The sequence below is a fragment of the Berghia stephanieae genome, chromosome 2 (genome assembly GCF_034508935.2).
Source record: "Berghia stephanieae isolate SIO BIC M18660-M18661 chromosome 2, UCSD_Bste_1.3, whole genome shotgun sequence".
In the NCBI taxonomy this organism is placed as follows: domain Eukaryota; kingdom Metazoa; phylum Mollusca; class Gastropoda; order Nudibranchia; family Aeolidiidae; genus Berghia; species Berghia stephanieae.
In genome coordinates, this window is record NC_088361.1 from 19208621 (window position 1) to 19227364 (window position 18744).

Genomic DNA, 18744 nt, shown 5'->3' on the forward strand with positions numbered 1-18744 from the left:
AGGTGACAAATATCAGAATATTGCTTTATAGTATTCGCAGATCTTTGTAACTTGACAACTTATAAATTTTAAAATTCATATTTTTCAGGAAAAATTGATTCTAGTCACTATTTTTAACTTTAAAAAATAAACAATTTACTCACACAAGGATTAAATAACGCTTACAAAATCCTTAAAATTATATAGACTAACATCCTTGATGAATCTCATGGACAGAGAGGAAAACTAATGAAGAAGTATTAGAGCAAGCTGAAACTAAAAGGTTATTAATTCGTACAATAAGAAAAAGACAAATGCAATTTTTAGGACACCTAAATCGACATAAATGTATTGAACATATTGCTCTCACAGGAAAGATAGAAGGCAAAAAGAGTAAAGGTAGACCAAGAAAAACATATTTGAATAGTTTGAACAGCTGGGTGACAAAGAAAGAGAAGAGTAATATTAGTTTTCTGAGATTATCTGATCAGAGAGATGAATAGCGTATCATGATCACCTATGTCTGGCACAGACTTGGTACTTGAAGAACAAGAAGACATCAACTTTCATTTTTAATAGGCTTGAAAGACGAAGTGATGCTCATGCACTTCTGAAATTGGAGCCAAAATGTCGTTGTTCTACGAATTGTTCTTTATGGTCGGCATGTATGCAGAGATGCCAACCTAGCCTTTTGAAAACCCATATTTTCAAGACCAAAAACCTGTATTTTAAGACAAAAACCTGTATTCACTGCGCCGTGCAGAAACCGATATTAGCGCGAACAATAGCAAGGCAAATTATCTCAAGAAATGACAGAAAGACACAAAGAAAATAAGTTCTTCTGCATGAAAACGTTTTTCGTGTTGTGATCGTAAAGATGGTTAAGATGTTGAAAATTGAATTTAAAGCCAGAAAAATCAGATTTGTGTTGAGTTTGTATGTTTTATTGAGAATAATGGATATCATATTTTAGGCCTATAGGGAGCAAATGCCAACAATTTATATTTTTGACCAGTTTAATATTCAATTCGGCTTTTAAGCATGTGGTTCGTTCCGACATAATACCGTTTTGAAACGATGGGTCACATTTATGGAATCTAGACTGACAGTCATTGAGTACACACTGGTATCTCCATATTCACTCGATCAATGACTCAATAATCACTCTCATTACCAACTGTTAAAGTGCGGCTATGTGGTCTAATGATATGACACTCGCATTCGAATCTTCAAGTCCTGGGTTCGAATCCCGAGCGGTGCACAGTTGAGTCTTTGAAAAAGGCTCTTTACTGAATTCTCTCATCGTACTCAGGTGTGAAATGAGTACCTGGACGTTAACAGCGTTGTCTCTGTCCGGAAAATAAAATGTAATATCGCCTTACAGGCGTCATATTATCTCGTCCTACATGTTTAGTATAGTTGTTGGTTAGAGCGCTTTGAGCACGTTAAGTGGATATTGCGCTGTATAAAAACTCAAATTTTAAGGGGATATAGTCTCTCACCTATCGTAACTATACAACAGATATGCACGTAATATATAAACAGTATTACACCCCCCCCCCCCCCCCGGACCCCATTAATTATAGATAGTATGCACTTGGCTAAGAAACTCATAACATTGCCATCCGGAAGTATAACGGACCAACACACAAAATTGTGTGTGTCCATGAACGTTTATAGTCGGGTTAATACAGTTCAGTGAGCATTACTCATGAACGCGGATGGCAAAAAACAATAACAAAGACCTGAGTGACGTCATCTTCGAACTAACGCGTAATGATATCATGTTTACAATAATAATTTGTGACGTCAGATTATCAAACGTTGAATTTCCTAAAATTAGATTTTTTTTCAAAAAAGGTATCCTTTTAGAATATTTGAAGATGTCTTTTATTCAAAGATGACGATATAGGAATCGACTGAGGGCTAGAATAAATGATTTTTTACACTCTTGCGTTTTGGAATTCGAAGTTTCTTCCCAACGCGTACTCGCAAGCTCGTGCAGCGGTTGGGCACGTCAGGAATTCCAAAAAGCTAGTGTAAGAATTGTATAAAATCGCTCTCATTCATATAATTCAAATCTCTTTTGTTTATTTTATCAACATATTTAGAGATACATTTTTGTTTGAAAACTATTAGAAAGAAATGAAGTGAATAGAAAAGTTACAGAGGACAATAATAGAGAATAAAAACTTGGCGACGATAGGGGCTCGAACCCACGAGCTTACTGTTACGACAACTCCACCTGCCCGGGAGACTGTCGCTCTACTATCGACGCCATCCACTTGTTAATATCAACATAAGTGCCTGCTCCATTCGTTTCTGCTTAGACAGCTACTACAACGTTACATTGTGTTGTAGAAACTGTTTATCTGAACACAATTGGATTCAATAGTCTGATGTCACGTCGCCCAGCAACTGCAAACAGCATGGTTCTAAACAAAGAAAATTGGTATCTTTTTATTCTTCATGCTGGCTAGAACTTTTCATATGTCATGTGATCAGAATGTATAAAAGTCAAAACATGATCAGATTTATAATGTTTTTCTCATCTGGATACAAATTTTATGCTCGTCAGAGAAATCGTTCATAAGGGCGTCCGCCATTGTTCCAATGGTTTAGAGCCAGTTACTAAGTTACTTTGCGTCATTACGGGGGAAGTGACGTCACGACTGTTGAATGGTATTACAAAATGAATAACAATATTTTATTCTGATTGGACTTAAGGTTGGCTTTGTTTGGTTTTTAACCCCGTTCTTACCACCTACAGCAAAATCCACACATTTGTTACGACACAATATACATTTTTTCTTATTCAGATTTATTTTGTACATCACAAACTTTGAAGAATGATCGTTGTTTAAATAATAAGAACATAATTTTTGTTTTGTAGAGAGATTGTTTGAGTTTTCAAAAAAAATAAAAAATTCTGTTGAATAAGCCTGCCATTTTGGGAAAATTCAATGCTGACAATGATCGTAAGGAAAGAATTAAAAGTCATATTTTTGTCATTTGTGCGGCTATGTGGTCTAGTGGCATGACACTCGCCTTCACACCCGATGGTCCAGAGTTCGAATCCCGGTCTGAGCGGGCGCACGGTTGAGTCCTTGGGAAAGTCTCTTTACTCACCTACAATTATCTTACTTGTCCGACCGTTAACAGCGTTGTCTCTTGTCGGTAAATTTGTAATATCGCCTGACAGGCGTCATGTCCCGTCCTACTTGTTAAGTGTTGCTGTTGGCTTGGGACCACTTGTAAAGTGCTTTGAGCACGTTTAGTAGATATTGCGCTATATAGATCCTTAGTTGTATTTTTTTTTATTGTTTTCATTATTCTTATGTGTTAGACTATGTAGTTTTGTGGTTATGTCGTGGTCCTGGGTTCGAGCCTCGCTCGCATAGTTGAGTCCTTGGAAAAGACTCTTTACTCACATTCATTCTCTCACCGTACTCGGGTTAAAATGAGTACCTGACTGATCACAGCGTTGTTTCTGTCGGGAATTGTATTATCGCCTAACAGGCGTCATGTCTCGTTCTTTATGTTACGTGTTGCTGTTTGTACCCTTTGTAAGTCGCTTTGAACACGTTTAGTGGATATTGCTCTATATAAAAGCTCAACTTATTTTCTTTCTTTAGACGTTTGTGGTCAGCCATTTACAAGAAGACGAATGTTTCAAACGAGATGCCAGGAATGTGACACAGAATTCTCGACATCCAACTTATGGGATGTACCGACCTGCCTCCTACTACAAATAATTCGTAAAATCACGGAAGTTTCACAAAAGTGAGTAGAGCAGGCAAATATGTTGATAAAACTGCGTGAGGTCTTGGATAGCTCATACGGTAGAGTCACGCTCTCCCCGGCCAGGCGGAGTTGTCGTAACAGTAAGGTCGCGGGTTCGAGCCCCCTATCGCCGCCGCGAAGTTTTTATTCTCTGTTGTCTTCTGGCATATTCCTACTCACTTCATTTCTTGAAAGTTTCATACCAATTTCATAACTTTTTGAGCATCTTTAAGCCATTAAAACCTATTACAAATAAAAGTTGATGCTAGAGTTTATAATGTTAAAGATTTTGAATTGTTATTTAATCATTGTGAGGGCAAATAGTTGATCATTAAAGTTAACGATAAAAGTGCCGTACTCTAGAAAACCCCATATTTAAAAAATTGGCCAGAAAACTCGTCCTTCAAATATCGATCGATTTAAATGACTCTCATCTTGGCAAAAACTCTCAAACCCGGGACTTCGGCGAAGTCCCGGGTTTGAGAGTTTTTGCCAAGATGAGAGTCGTTTAAATCGATCGATGTTCGAAGGACGCGTTTTCTGGCCAAATTTTTTAATTTGGGTTTTTCCACAAGGCAGTATACGATTACTTTTTTTTTTTATCTCCTCACAATTGGATTTAATAGTCTGATGTCATGTCGCCCAGCAACGGCGGCCATCGTGGTTCTAAACAAAAAAAATCATTACTTTTTATTCTTCAAGCTGGCTAGAACTTTTCATATGTCTTGTGACCAGAATGTGTAAAAGTCAAAACATTATCAAATTTATGGGGTTTTTTTCTCCTCTGGATACGCTTTTATGCTCGACGGAGAAATATTTCATACGGGCGTCCGCCATTGTTCCGATAGTTTAGAGCCAGTGTTGCTAAGTTACCATGCGTCATAAGGAAGGAAGTGACGTTACGACTATTGAATCCTATTACAAATTTTTCAATGTCCAAGTAGGAAGGGATGGAGTTTTGGGGCAACACCAAGACATCAGGACACAGCAGCCTGGTTGAGCTTTCTTTTAGCTTTTATATAGCGCAATTTCCACTAAACGTGCTCAAAGCGCTTTACAAGGGATCCCTGGCCAACAGCAACATTTAACATTTAGGTCGGGACATGACGCCTGTTAGGCGATATAATATTATTTCAATTCTTTTTCGGATGGAGACAACGCTGTTAATGGCCAGGTACTCATGTTATACCCGAGTACGGTGAGAGAATGTGAGTAAAGAGATTTCTTCTCCAAGGACTCAACTGAGCGCCCAGCGAAGCTCGAACCCAGGACCTTCCGATCCGAAAGCCAGTGTCATACCAGAGGACCACCGAGCCACCGTAGGAATGTGTGGAGTTATTGAGGCAGCACGACCACCAAGAGCTGATAAGGACACACACAGTACGATGACAGACAAACCTTCAAACAACGTCTTTGATTAGATAGAATGACAAGTATGTTTATCTATGAAACAACAAGCGGTACTCAAATACTGGGTCACGTGACGAACAAAGAAATAATATCATGTTTGAATTGTGAGCGAAGACATGCCAGTAGTATAAAAGGAACGAAATTGACGTCACTCAGTTCTTTGCTGTTGTTTTTTTTAGCCAGCCATTTTAATGAGTTGTTCTTACTATATTGTATCAATCAGACTATAAACGTTTAAGGTTACACATAGTTTTGTGCGTTGGTATGTCATGGCATATCCGACTGGCGGATTTTATGAATTACAGAGTATTAAACTTAACACATAGAATCTATAAAAATACTGAAAAAACAACCTAAAATGATAGGGGTGGGGGGAGGTGACGTTAAATGACGGAATTGATGCTATGAATTTAGGTTAAATACTCATAACATCAGCCAGAGGGTATAACGTACCAACACACAAAACTATGTGTAACCTTGAACGTTTATAGTCTGATTCATATAATTTAGTAACAGCTAACCATTAAAACGGCTGTCTAAAAATAATAACAAAGAGCTGAGTGACGTCAACTTCGTTCCTTTTATAGAACCGGAGGATGCTGACAACTTGGAGAAAAACAAAATTATGTAAGAATCTGAAACAACAAGAACTGTTTACAATGGCGGATGGTTGAGATTGTACGATGGTAGATAGTTGGTGTCTGTAAACTCCGTTAATTCGTGTTGTTACATTGTTGGTCTTCTGGTCCCTGCCAGGGCCATGTGTGTTCGGGGTGAGGCTGAGTACCTACTTACTGGTACCTGTAAACAGCTATTATTGTGGCATTAAGAATTGAGCTCACCAATTCTACGCCCAAGCAATTCCGGTGTGCATTCGGTGAAAGCGTTTTCGAAATGTTGAGAACGGTTGGCATCGATGGTTGAGTGATTATGAGGTATAATTTGAGTTTTGGTGAAATGATCACACAGCTTGGATGGTCTCCCTTACAAGACATACGGAAAGAACAACGCTCAACTCTCATGTTAAAAAATACAAGCGAAATGACGGCCGTCTTACCAGAACAACTAGACATACAACAAAATACACGCATTCAAAGAAAACTCCACTCAAAGACACTAAAACACCAATCTACAAACTCAAACATCTTCAAATATTCATTTCCACAGCGCACTTTCAAAGACTGGAACGCTCTTCCCGAATCATGTTTGAGCACAACAGATTTAGAAACATTCAAGCGAAGATGATCAAAATTCTTCAGCCTAAACACCAACAATGGCTGTCACATTTAACAACGCTCTCCGTCCTTGAATACAAATACTCAGAATTGAGTCGATTCGAGTAACATTCAGATTCAAAGTCAAGCGACAGTGGCCATGATCATTGATCAGATTGCTGACCATAATATTTATAAGAAGTAGATGTTGACGAATTTCGTGATGTACTTGGTGTGACTCAAATATGAATGGGCACATCTAATCTTAAGTGCGGCTATGTGGCCTTGTGGTATGACACTCGCTTTCGGGTCGGAAAGTCCTGGGTTCGAGCCTCGCTCGGCGCTTAGTTGAGTCCTTGGAAAAGGCTCTTTACTCACATTCTCTCACCGTGCTCATGTGTAAAAATAAGTACCTGACCGTTAACAACATTGTCTTTGTCAAAAAAAAAAAATTGCATTATCGCCTAATAGGCGTCGTCGTGTCCTGTTCTAGACGTTAGGTATCCTTTGTAAAGCGCCTTGAGCACGTTTAGTGGATACTGCTCTACATAAAAGCTCAAACTTAAGTAGTGACGGATGTTTTCTCCGAAGCTAAAGACAACTCTGCCCCTTCCCCCCTAAAAAGAGAAGAAAAAAAAACAGCAACAAACGATCGAACAAACAGCAAGAACAGCAAGCACCCCCCCCCCCCTTTTACAAAAAAAAAAACAAAAACAACAACAACAACAACAACAACACCACATACAAACAACCAAACAAAACTAAGAACCAAACGACATAATTTTGATTCTATCCGGGAAATGAAAACAGCTGTTACAAATTTTTGAGAAGCTACCTACAATTGTGCGTTCTCTACTTTCAAGGGGAAAAAAAAAAGAAAAGATAATAAAAGAGAAAAGCGTCAACCCTATATTGTTGAGCGATGAAATAAGCACTCGAACGACCAGAGTTCAGTTCCTCATTTTAAGTAACTAAAATCATAGCACACAACATCGACTCGTGGAGGGTGAAATGAAACGGCTTGCGGTTGCACTGCGTGATCTCCTACTAAACGAGGGAGCGGGCTGTTGTCTGAAATGACGTTTGAGTCTGTAAATCTTGGGGGGATGCTGTCTCTATTGTAATACTTGCTAATTTCTGACACTCCAAAACTATTATTTCTTCATTTGGCAATTGTATTGCCAATTTCCCGAGGCAGTTCCTCACCCCCTATCATATTTCTCCGTTTGTCGGCAGCGTCTTCAGTCTGATATATGGCAAAGGTTTCGGGTTTTGAGAAGGAACGAAACGAAGTCATGAAAGAATGTAAAACCCTTGACGTCTCTCGAGCTCATTATCTACCCACGTATTAGTCGTATCATTATCACATTATCATCTTCTTTACAAATTTTCTATAAAATATTTTGAGAGAGGTTGAGAGAGATAATTATTTCTTTTATAACTGAAAGACAGGGAGAAAAATTAAAAGTAAAAAGATTTTCAGCATATTATGTAAGCTCGATGATTTTATGAGGAATTGAACATTACATAGATAAACATCCCCTCTGTCCCATTGAAGACAAAGTATTTTCCGCCAGATCTAACCGACCCAGCTACTCGATCACTGATGGATGGAAGCAAAAAAGATTTAAAAAATTCGACTTCACCAGGGATCAAACTTTTTTTCCCGTTGAGTGTGAAGCGGGCGCTCTACCAACTTAGCTGTCGGAACGCCTTCGCCCTCCTTTCCCCCCCCCCCCCCCCCCCCCCCCCCCCCATATATTTTTCTTTTTTTTTTTTTCTATTTTCTATTTTTTTTTTGGATCAAAAACAAAAATTTGATATATAATTAGATGGTGGATAGATGGATGTAATGATATAAAGATAGATTGAGAGATAGAGAGCGATAGATAGATAGATAGATAGATAGATAGATAGATAGATAGATAGATAGATAGATAGATAGATAGAAGATAGATAGATAGATAGATAGATAGATTAGATAGATAGATAGATAAAGAATACGATAGATAGATAGATAATAGATAGATAGATAGATAGATAGATAGATAGATAGATAGATAGATAGATAGATAGATAGATAGATAGATAGATAGATAAGATAGAGATAGATAGATAGATAGATAGATAGATAGATAGATAGATAGATAGATGATGATAGATAGATAGATAGATAGATAGAAGATAGATAGATAGATAGATAGATAGATAGATAGATAGATGATAGATAGATAGATAGATAGATAGATAGATAGATAGATAGATGATAGATAGATAGATAGATAGATAGAAGATTAGAGAGTAGATAGATAGAAGAAGATAGATGAGATAGGAAGAAGATAGAGGAAGAGAGAAGAGAGAGAAGAGAGAGAGAAGAAGAAGATAGAGAGGGAGAGAGAGAGAGAGAAGAGAGAGAAGAGAGAGAGAGAGGAGTAAGAGAGAGAGAGAGAGAGGAGAGAAGAGGAGAGGTAAAAGAGAGAGTGTATCAAAATGTTAATAGTTTGTGGGATTTCCATGGTTTAACGTTCCTGTGCTGAATTTTTGGTTATTTACTTCAATTGTTCCTGATCTTTTTTATAATTTTCTCCTTCCCCCTTACTCTCAGTTCACTCTTTATACAGCTTTCATAAACATGAAAAGGCCCGCAGTCTCTTTAAGCCTAACTTATCAAAGACAAAAGGACACAAACAATGGAGGACGTGATCTTGAATTTTCAAATCCTGTTGTCCTCCCCCCCCCCCCCCCCCCCCCCCCCCAATAAAGTATAAAAAACAATAAACGTCCATGAATATTCATGAACACAAGCTATGATATTGAGAAGGAGCAATATTTCCCCCCATCTGAATGAAAAATATATAGTCCAATAGTCTAAAAATAGACTTTCTTTGTTTATAACTTTATCGAATCTATTTATTTCTCATTGCTTCCGAATGTTTTTGACCAGTGGCAGTATCAAAACATTTGGATAGATAGATAGATAGATAGATAGATAGATAGATAGATAGATAGATAGATAGATAGATAGATAGATAGATAGATAGATAGATAGATAGATAGATAGATAGATTGATTGATTGATTGACTGATAGATAGGAAAGGATGAGGCGGAGAGGAGGAGGAAGAGGAGAAGGAGGAGGAGGAGGAAGAGAAGGAGGAGGAGGAGGAAGAGGATGGGGAGATGGTGGTGGTGGTGGTGGAGGAGGAGAGAGAGGAGGAGGAGAGGAGGAGAGGGAGATGTGATGGTGGTAGTGGAGGAGGGGGAAGAGGAGGAGGAGAAGTAGGAGGAGAGGGAGAAGGAGGAGGAGGAAGAGTAGTATTATGATGAAGAAGAGGATGATAATAATGATGATGATGATGATGATGATGATGATGATGATGATGATGATGATGATGATGATGATGATGATGATGATGAATCAACACGAAACTCCTCTATAACTATAACATTCTTCTAACTGCTGATGAGTGGCCTACTTATCCACGACCCGTAACAAACGAGAACAATGATTTACTTGATTGAAATGATATTATTATGATTTCTGACACTGTACCTGTAGCGTTGAGACACTCGCTTTGTCAAGACAAGTCCAATTAACACTTACACTGTCGTACTCTGGGAAAGCAGGTATTTAAAAATTGGCCAGAAAAGTCCTCCTTCAAATATCAGTCGATTTAATTGATCCTCATCTTGGCAAAAACTCTCAAACCTTGGAGTGCAGAAAGACTTCGCGAAGTCCCAGGTTTGAGAGTTTTTGCCAAGATGAGGGTCATTTAAATCGATCGATATTTGAAGGACGAGTTTTCTGGCCATTTTTTTTTTTTTTTGAATATTGGTTTTTCCAGATTACGGCAGTACAGTAAGTCTAGTTTGGTTGTCAAGTTAAATATATCTAAACGATATTCGACTTATTTGTTTTTAAATCGATACCAAAAAGAATCGTTGTGACATGTGGTATCGATATTTAACCGGTTAACTGTCGTACTCTGGAAAAACACTTATTTAAAAATAATTTGGCCAGAAAACTCGTCCTTCAAATATAAATCGATGTAAAAGACCCTCGTCTTGACAAAAACTATCAAACATGGGACCTCTCGAGGCCTTCCTGGAATCCCAGGTTTGTGAGAGTATTTGCAAAGATGAGAGTCATTTAAATTGTTCAATATTTGAAGGACGAGTTTTCTGGCCAAATTTTTAAACATGTGTTTTTTCCACAGTAAATCAGTTAACTTGTGAAGTGGATGGAAAATCACGTCAGCTTTGAAAAAGTCAGTTTATGTCAAAAACACAATCAATGTTGAATGAATGACGACGGTATATGCGTGCTGCTTGTATGAAACTCGCCTTCAGATCGGAAGGTTCTGGGTTCGAGCCTCGCTCTAAGTGGCACATACTGCCGTCTTAGGGAAAAAGACAGTATGTTGCCTTTTATTACAAGTAAACATACGGTCTTTTCCATTAAGACGGAAGCATAGTAAAGTCCTTGGATTTTTTGTTTTTAATTGAGATATTTTATAGCGCCTAAACGTGCTCAAAACCCTTTACAAATGGCCCCTGACCAAAATCAACAGTTAACATAATATAGAACGAGACATGACGCCTGTTAGGCGGTATTATTATTTTTTTTTTCCGACAGAGACAACGCCGTAGACGGCAAGAACTCATTATACACCTGGGTACGGTGAGAGAATATGAGTAAAGATCCTTTTCCAAGGACTCAGCTATGCGCCGAGCGAGGCTCGAACCCAGGATCTTCCAATCTGAAAGCTAATGTCATACACGAGGCCACATAGCCGCATAGGCTCTTTACTCACATTATCTCGCCGTATTCAGGTATAAAATGAGTACCTGGCCGTTAAGAGCATTGATTGTCTCTGTCGAAAAAAAAATTGTACTATGTCTTAACAACCCTAGTGTCTCGTCCTTCATGTTAAGTGTTCCGCTGGGCCCATCCTGGCATTCTCTAAGTATCTATGGGTCTAGTGGTGTATGACGCTCGCTTTCGGATCAGGTAGTTCTGGGTTCGAGCCTCACTCAGCGCATAGTTAGTTGTGTCCTTGGAAAAGGCTCTTCACTCACATTCTCTCACCGCACTCAGGTGTAAAATGAGTACCTGAGTGTTAACAGCATTGTCTCTATCGGAGAAAAAATGCAGTATTGCCTAACAGGCGTCATGTCTCGTTCTACATGTTACGTGTTGCTGTTGGTCATTGACCCTTCATATAGCACTTTGAACACGTTTAGTGGATATTGCGCTAAATAAAAGCTCACGTTTAAGTGTTGTTGTTGGCTAATGACTCATTGTAAAGCGCTTTGAGCACATTTAGCGGATAATGTGTTTTTAAAGCTCAAGTCTTTTTAATATATTTGGAACCAGTTTGAAATAATCTCTGAGACATGAGTGAAAGTGAACAACAACAACAACAACAAAAATTAATTGAAAGTCTGTGCAGTTTATCAATGTTGTAATTTCAACAGTTTTCGACACAAGGCACGCCTACGAATGTACTAAAAGAAATAATGGGATGTGTAAATGCGGTTATGTGGTCTTGTGCGTGGTATGACACTCGCTTTTGTATCGGAAGCCTCGCTCGGCGCATAGTTGAGTACTTGGAAAAGGCTATTTACTCACATTCTCTCACCGTACTCAGGTGTAAGATGAGTAGCTTGCCGTTAACAGAGTTGTCTCTTTCCGAAACAAAAAATGTAACATCGCCTAACAGGCGTCATGCCACATCCATGTTAAGTGTAGTTGTTGGCCAGTGGCCCTTTGTAAAGCGCTTTGAGCACGTTTAGTAGATATTGCGCTACATAAAAGCTCAAGTCAAAGTTTAGTTTTAATCAAAAAGCTGGTAAAAAAAAAACACAAAAAAACAAAAAACAAACAAAACAAAACAAAGAAAAAAAAACAAAAAACAAACAAACAAAAGACAAACAAAACAAAACAAAAAAAAACAAAACAAAACAAAACAAAACAAAACAAAACAAAAGACAAACAAAACAAAACAAAACAAAACAAACAAAACAAAACAAAAAGCTAAAAACCAAAACAAAGACACGCTGTTCGTACGACTATATTAAAAATGAATTGTAGCCGATGTGTACTTTTTATATCACAACTGAAAACCTGAGGTGCACATTCCTCCCACCAAATCCAAGTAAGTAAGTAAGTAAGTAAGTAAGTAAGTAAGTAAGTAAGTAAGTGAGTAAGTGAGTAAGTATATCACAATTTGGTATGGGGCCCTATTGTTGAAATGGAAATACTATCAAACCAATGTGTGCCTATAGATAGTATGCAGATGACGTCACTCAGGCCTTTGTTGTTGTTTTTGCCATCCGCGTTTGTGAGTTGTTCTCACTCAACTGTATTAACCAGACTATAAAGTTCATGGTTACACAGAGTTTGTGTGTTGGTCCGTTATACTTCCGGATGGCAATGTTGTGAACTCCTTGGCCAAGCGCATTCTATCTATATGCAGGTCTGATAATCCGATTTGTTATGATCTCAACATTTTCATGGAAATAACCTCAAACCAACGCAAAATATTGTCCATTATAACAATGTTAAATCAGGGCCATAAATACGTTCGGTTACCAGACCTGATTAGATGTGCACGTCGATTGCGACCCATTTTTGTCGATACGGTATAATGTTGAAAAGAATTAGATGAAATAAAAATTCTGAATCCAAAAAATTTTTTAAAAAGACAGAAAGAACAAAGAATGATGGAATGATAATAATAATAATAATAATAATAATAATAATAATAATAATAATAATAATAATAATAATAATAATAATAATAATAATAATAATAATAATAATAAATAATAATAATATTGATAATAATAATAATATTGATAATAATAATAATAATAATAATAATAATAATAATAATAATAATAATAATAATAATAATAATAATAATGATGATGATGATGATGATGATGATGATGATGATGATGATGATGATGATGATGATGATGATATGATGATGATGATCATGGTGAAGGAAGAAGAAGAAGAAGAAGAAGAAGAAGAAGAAGAAGAAGAAGAAGAAGAAGAAGAAGAAGAAGAAGAAGAAGAAGAAGAAGAAGAAGAAGAAGAAAAAGAAGACCATAAAAATTTGAGATATCAGACCTGCATATAGGTATACGTTGGTTTGATAGTATTTCCATTGCAACAATGAGACCATAACCTTTTTTCGGTTACCAGACCTGCAAATAAGAGCAGGTTGGTTACACCAGATTGGTAATCCTATGGAAACTGTCAAAAAGGTGAATAAATCATGTTTGTTTCTGTCGACTCTTGTTTTCCATATGTCATATTTCATGATTTTATCTGATATCTAAAGTTGAGCTTTTATATAGCGCAATATCCACTAAATGTGCTCAAAGCGCTTTACAAGGGGTCCCTGGAAACAGCAACATTTAACATGTAGGACGGGACATAACGCCTGTTAGGCGATATTACAATTTTTCGGACAAAGACAACGCTATTAACGGCCAGGTACTCATTTTACACCTGAGTACGGTGAGAGAATGTGAGTAAAGAGTCTTTTCCAAGGACTCAACTATGCGCCGAGCGCGAGGCTCGAACCCAGGATTTTCCGATCCGAAAGCGAGTGTCATACCACAAGACCACATAGCCGCACATAGATAAAACTAAATTATAATATTCGTCACCAAATGTATTAATCTTTGTTCTATTCTCTATCGCCAAGTTTCGTTGGGATTTTTGTTTTCGCCGTAAAATTTACTTTTTATTTATTTTTTTTAATTTTTAAAAAAGTGCTGTTGCATATCTATCTATCTATCTATCTATCTATCTATCTATCTATCTATCTATCTATCTATCTAACTATCTATCTATCTATCTATCTATCTATCTAACTATCTATCTATCTATCTATCTATCTATCTATCTATTCTATCTATCTATCTATCTATCTATCTAACTATCTATCTATCTATCTATCTATCTATCTATCTATCTATCTATCTATCTAACTATCAATTTATCTATCTATCTACCTATCTATCGGTTTATCAATATATCTACTATCTATCTATATATTTATCTGTTTCTCTGTCTATCTATATTTATCTATCTATTTACCTGTTTATCAATCTATATAATATCTATCTATCTATCTATCTATCTATCTATCTATCTATCTATCTATCTATCTATCTATCTATCAATCTATCTACATATTTGTTATCCATCTATCTATCTATTTATCGTTCTCTATCTAGCTATCTATTTATCTATCTATTTATCTGTTTATCAATCTATAAAATATCTATCTATCTATCTATCAATCTATGTATCTACAAATTTGTTATCCATCTATCTATCTATTTATTTATCTGTTTTTAATCTATCTACTATCTATCTGTCTATCTATTTATCTGTTTATCTCCTATTATCTATCTATATATCTATCTATCTATTAATCTATCTATCTATCTATCTATCTATCTATCTATCTATCTATCTATCTATCTATCTATCTATCTATCTATCTATCTATCTATCTATCTATCTATCAATCTATCTGTCAGTCTGTCTGTCTATCTATCAATCAATCAATCAATCAATCAATCAATCAATCAAGCAATCAATCAATCTATCTATCTATCTATCTATCTATCTATCTATCTATCTATCTATCTATCTATCTATCTATCTATCTATCTGTCTGTCTGTCTGTCTGTCTATCTGTCTATCTATCAATCAATCAATCAATCAATCAATCTATCTCTCTATCTCTCTATCTCTCTATCTCTCTATCTATCTATCTATCTATCTATCTATCTATCTATTTATCTATCTATCTATCTATCTATCTATCTATCTATCTATCTATCTATCTATCTATCTATCTATATCGATATAAGTAAAGGCGGGCCTGATGAATTGTGGACGGGTAGCTCGATCAAGTTATATCTGAAAACAAGTGACTGACAACAGAACAGGTTCCAATCCCACTGGAAACTTCCAGCTTCTTACTCTCTACTTTAAAACTAATCGAGCATTTATATATGGCAACATTCACTAAATGTGCTCAAAGCGCTTTACAATGGGTCTCTAGCCAACAGCAACACTTAACATAGGACGAGACAAGACGCCTGTTAGGAGATACTACAATTTTTTTCCCCTACAGAGACAATGCAGTTAAGGGCCAGGTACTCATTTTACACCTGAGCACGGTGAGAAATAAATATGAGTAATGAGCCTTCTTCAAGGACTCAACTACAAAGCGGGATTCGAACCCTGGACTTTCCGGTCCGAAGGCGGCTGTTAAACCACTAGACCACATAGCCACACTCCAGTAAACGGAGATAAATTGTAGCTGTATATATCTTCAAAATATTTGACGCTTCCTTTTAAAAACAACACACTATATTATCATTATTATTATTATTATTATTATTATTATTATTATTATTATATTATTATTATTATTATTATTATTATTATTATTATTATTATTATTATTATCATTATTATTATTATTATTATTATTATTATTAATTATTATTATTATTATTATTATTATTATTATTATTATTATTATTATTATTATTATCATTATTATTTGCTTTACTTCATTATTGATTTTACTTACTTGATTTGTTGAATGAAAATATTATATTCTTGTATGAGTTATTGAATTGAATGGAATTGAATATTATATAAACGATAAGTGTTTGGTTTTTTTTTTTTTTTCCTCACCTTACATCGTGAACTATTTCAAGTCATAAGTCTCATCCGAATCTCTGGTATCCAATTTGATGGAAAGGTGAAGCCTTAGATAGTCCAGAAATCGAATTAACGCACACGAATGTCAAAATTTCCCAGTTTGAAGAAGAAAGAAAAATAAAAAAGATGAATTACCACAAATTATAATTCCACCTCGTTCTGAAAAATCCAATTCAAATTCTGCGTCTATAAAAATTCCAGGGTCTTTTTTTTTTCCTTTACTTTTCACGATGAAATGAAAAAATAATTAGAATTCACACAAAATTTGAATACAGAATCGCTTCGTCAAAATGAATTCCTTGTCGTTGTTACTCCGAGTCAGGCTATTTATACTCCTGTTAATATCTGAAGATAATTTAGGTCGTATAATAATATTATGTGTATGGATTCTTAGAACTATGATAGTGATGACTAAGAATAAGGGGGAAATACGAAATATATATTATATATCCTATCTATATTATATATATATATATATATATATATATATATATATATATATATATATACATATATATATATATTTTTTTTTAAGGGAGGAAGAAAGAAAAAAACGTGGAAAAATGCATTAAATAAAAACAAATCTAAATAAATAAATAGATAGATAAATAAATAAATAGATAAATAAGTAAATAAATAAATAATATGAAATATAACTATATAATTCAACAAGTAAATAAATGGAATAAATGATCGAGAAAGAAAAGAGGGGGAAAATATAGATGGAGAGGGAGGAGAAAGAAAATAAAAAAGAATAAGAGAGTGAGAAATACGGTGAATGTTGAGAGAGAGAGAGAGAGAGAAAGAGAGAGAGAGGGGAGAGAGAGAGAGAGAGGGAGAGAGAGAGAGAAAGAGAGAGAGAAAGAGAGAGAGAAAGAGAGAGAGAGAGAGAGAGAGAGAGAGAGAGAGAGAGAGAGAGACCATTAAAAATCAAAACACTGCTTAGCTTTTTAAGAACTTGAAATATTCAACAAAACGCTGATCTATATAACGAGGCCAATCACAATAATTTACAACGGTAGATTAAAGATTGAAGGGGGAAAAATAGAATTCAAAATCAAAATAAATCTTTAATAATCATTATTGACCGTTCACTTTCTATTTTAATCAACTATTATACAACACACACACTTGTCTTCAAAGTAATATTTAGTAAATGCGTCTCCGTAAATGAAACAATGAGTAAGTAACTACCTGAATATGGAATCAATCAAATTGTAACAGAGAATAGATAATATATAGATTGTCTATCCGACAAAACAGACATAGATAGATTGACGATCTCTCTAGATGGTATTAGTAATATATCTTTTCTTTCAAATCCATCCACGATCACCTCTCGCAACACCGCCGCCGCGAAGACCAAAAATCCGAGATCAGCTCAATGACTTGCGTGCGTGATGTGATCTTCTTTTTCGTTAGTTTTTCAACTGTTTCGCCACTGGGAGTAAAGAACAGAAGACGAGGAACCGACCGAGTCTTTTTTAACGAAGTCTCAATTCTCATTCGTTGTCGATTCTCGCCCGCTTGGCGTGGCGGATTCATCGACGGGCATGACAGGACGGACGGCTGGGCTGGGCGGACAGCGAGGCGGGGACGTTCTCTCCACAACGCATGACGGACGTTGTGTTGTGGTGACAGCAGCGAGACGAGACGAGGTGGTGGTGGATAACCAGAAGTTTTGTCCCGAAGGCGATAACACATGGCATTTAAAATATTTAAGTGTGTTCTTTTGTATGCATAATCATTCTCACTCCTAGAGTCGAGTGGTGAGTCTTATTGTGGTCCTGTCGTCTGCTGGTAGAAATGTGGTTCAATCAAGGCCTTCAAAGACAATCGTTAGATAATTTGTTATATATCGAATGAAGTTGACGTCACTCGGGTCTTTGTTATTGTTTTTTTTTTTTTTGCCATCAACGTTTTTGAGTAATTCTTACATAACTGAATTATCCAGACTATAAAAGTTCATGGTAACACAGAGTTTTTGTGTGTTGGTTCATTATACTTCCGATGGCAATGTTGTGAGCTTCTTAGCCAAGCGCATACTATCTATAGACAATTTTTGGTGATCTTGTGGTATGACACCCACTCTCGGATCGGAAGGTCCTGGGTTCGAGTCTCGCTCGGCGCGTGGTTGTCATTGGAAAAGCCTCTTTACTCACAATCTCTCATCGTACTCAGGTGTAAAATGAATACCTGGCCGTTAACATCGTTGTCTTTGTTTGGAACAAAATTTGTTATATTGCCTAACAGGCGCCATGTCTCGTTCTAAGTGAGTTTGGAATTCAAGTGACCAGAGAGACAAACTTTGACGTTTGATTTTTTTTTTTTATAATTATGAAACTATCTAGCGGAGAACTCGCCAAATTTGCGGGGAAATAAAGGCTATTAGGAAAAGACACCAGTCTCTTTAATTATAATTCTACTGTATTGCGGAAATTAACATAGCTCGAGATGAATATCACTTAGAGGTCAGGTTTATTCTAATATGACAACGTTTTCAGACGGCGAGTTACATGTCTAGTGGATTAGCTCAGTAAATCTCCACAGAAAAGGGGATTAGGAAACTGGCAATTGTTAAATAAGATGCA

At 36.2% G+C, this 18744-nt stretch overlaps 1 protein-coding gene across 7 annotated transcripts in view; it reads right to left on the minus strand.

The window, feature by feature from the left end:
- The window catches only part of LOC144964442 (protein Wnt-4-like), a 115966-nt gene extending 98299 nt beyond the window's left edge, over positions 1–17667 (minus strand). The window contains exons 1-2 of one of the 7 annotated variants that reach the window (XM_078898699.1): positions 17348–17667; positions 16127–16498 (exon numbers count right to left, since the gene is read on the minus strand). The gene's annotated coding sequence lies outside the window, so the exon portion shown is untranslated. Of the gene's footprint in view, positions 1–16126; positions 16565–17347 lie in introns of all 7 variants that reach the window. The other 6 variants (XM_078898705.1, XM_078898698.1, XM_078898704.1 and 3 more) reach the window with 6 other exon arrangements.
- Positions 17668–18744: the final 1077 nt, after the last annotated feature.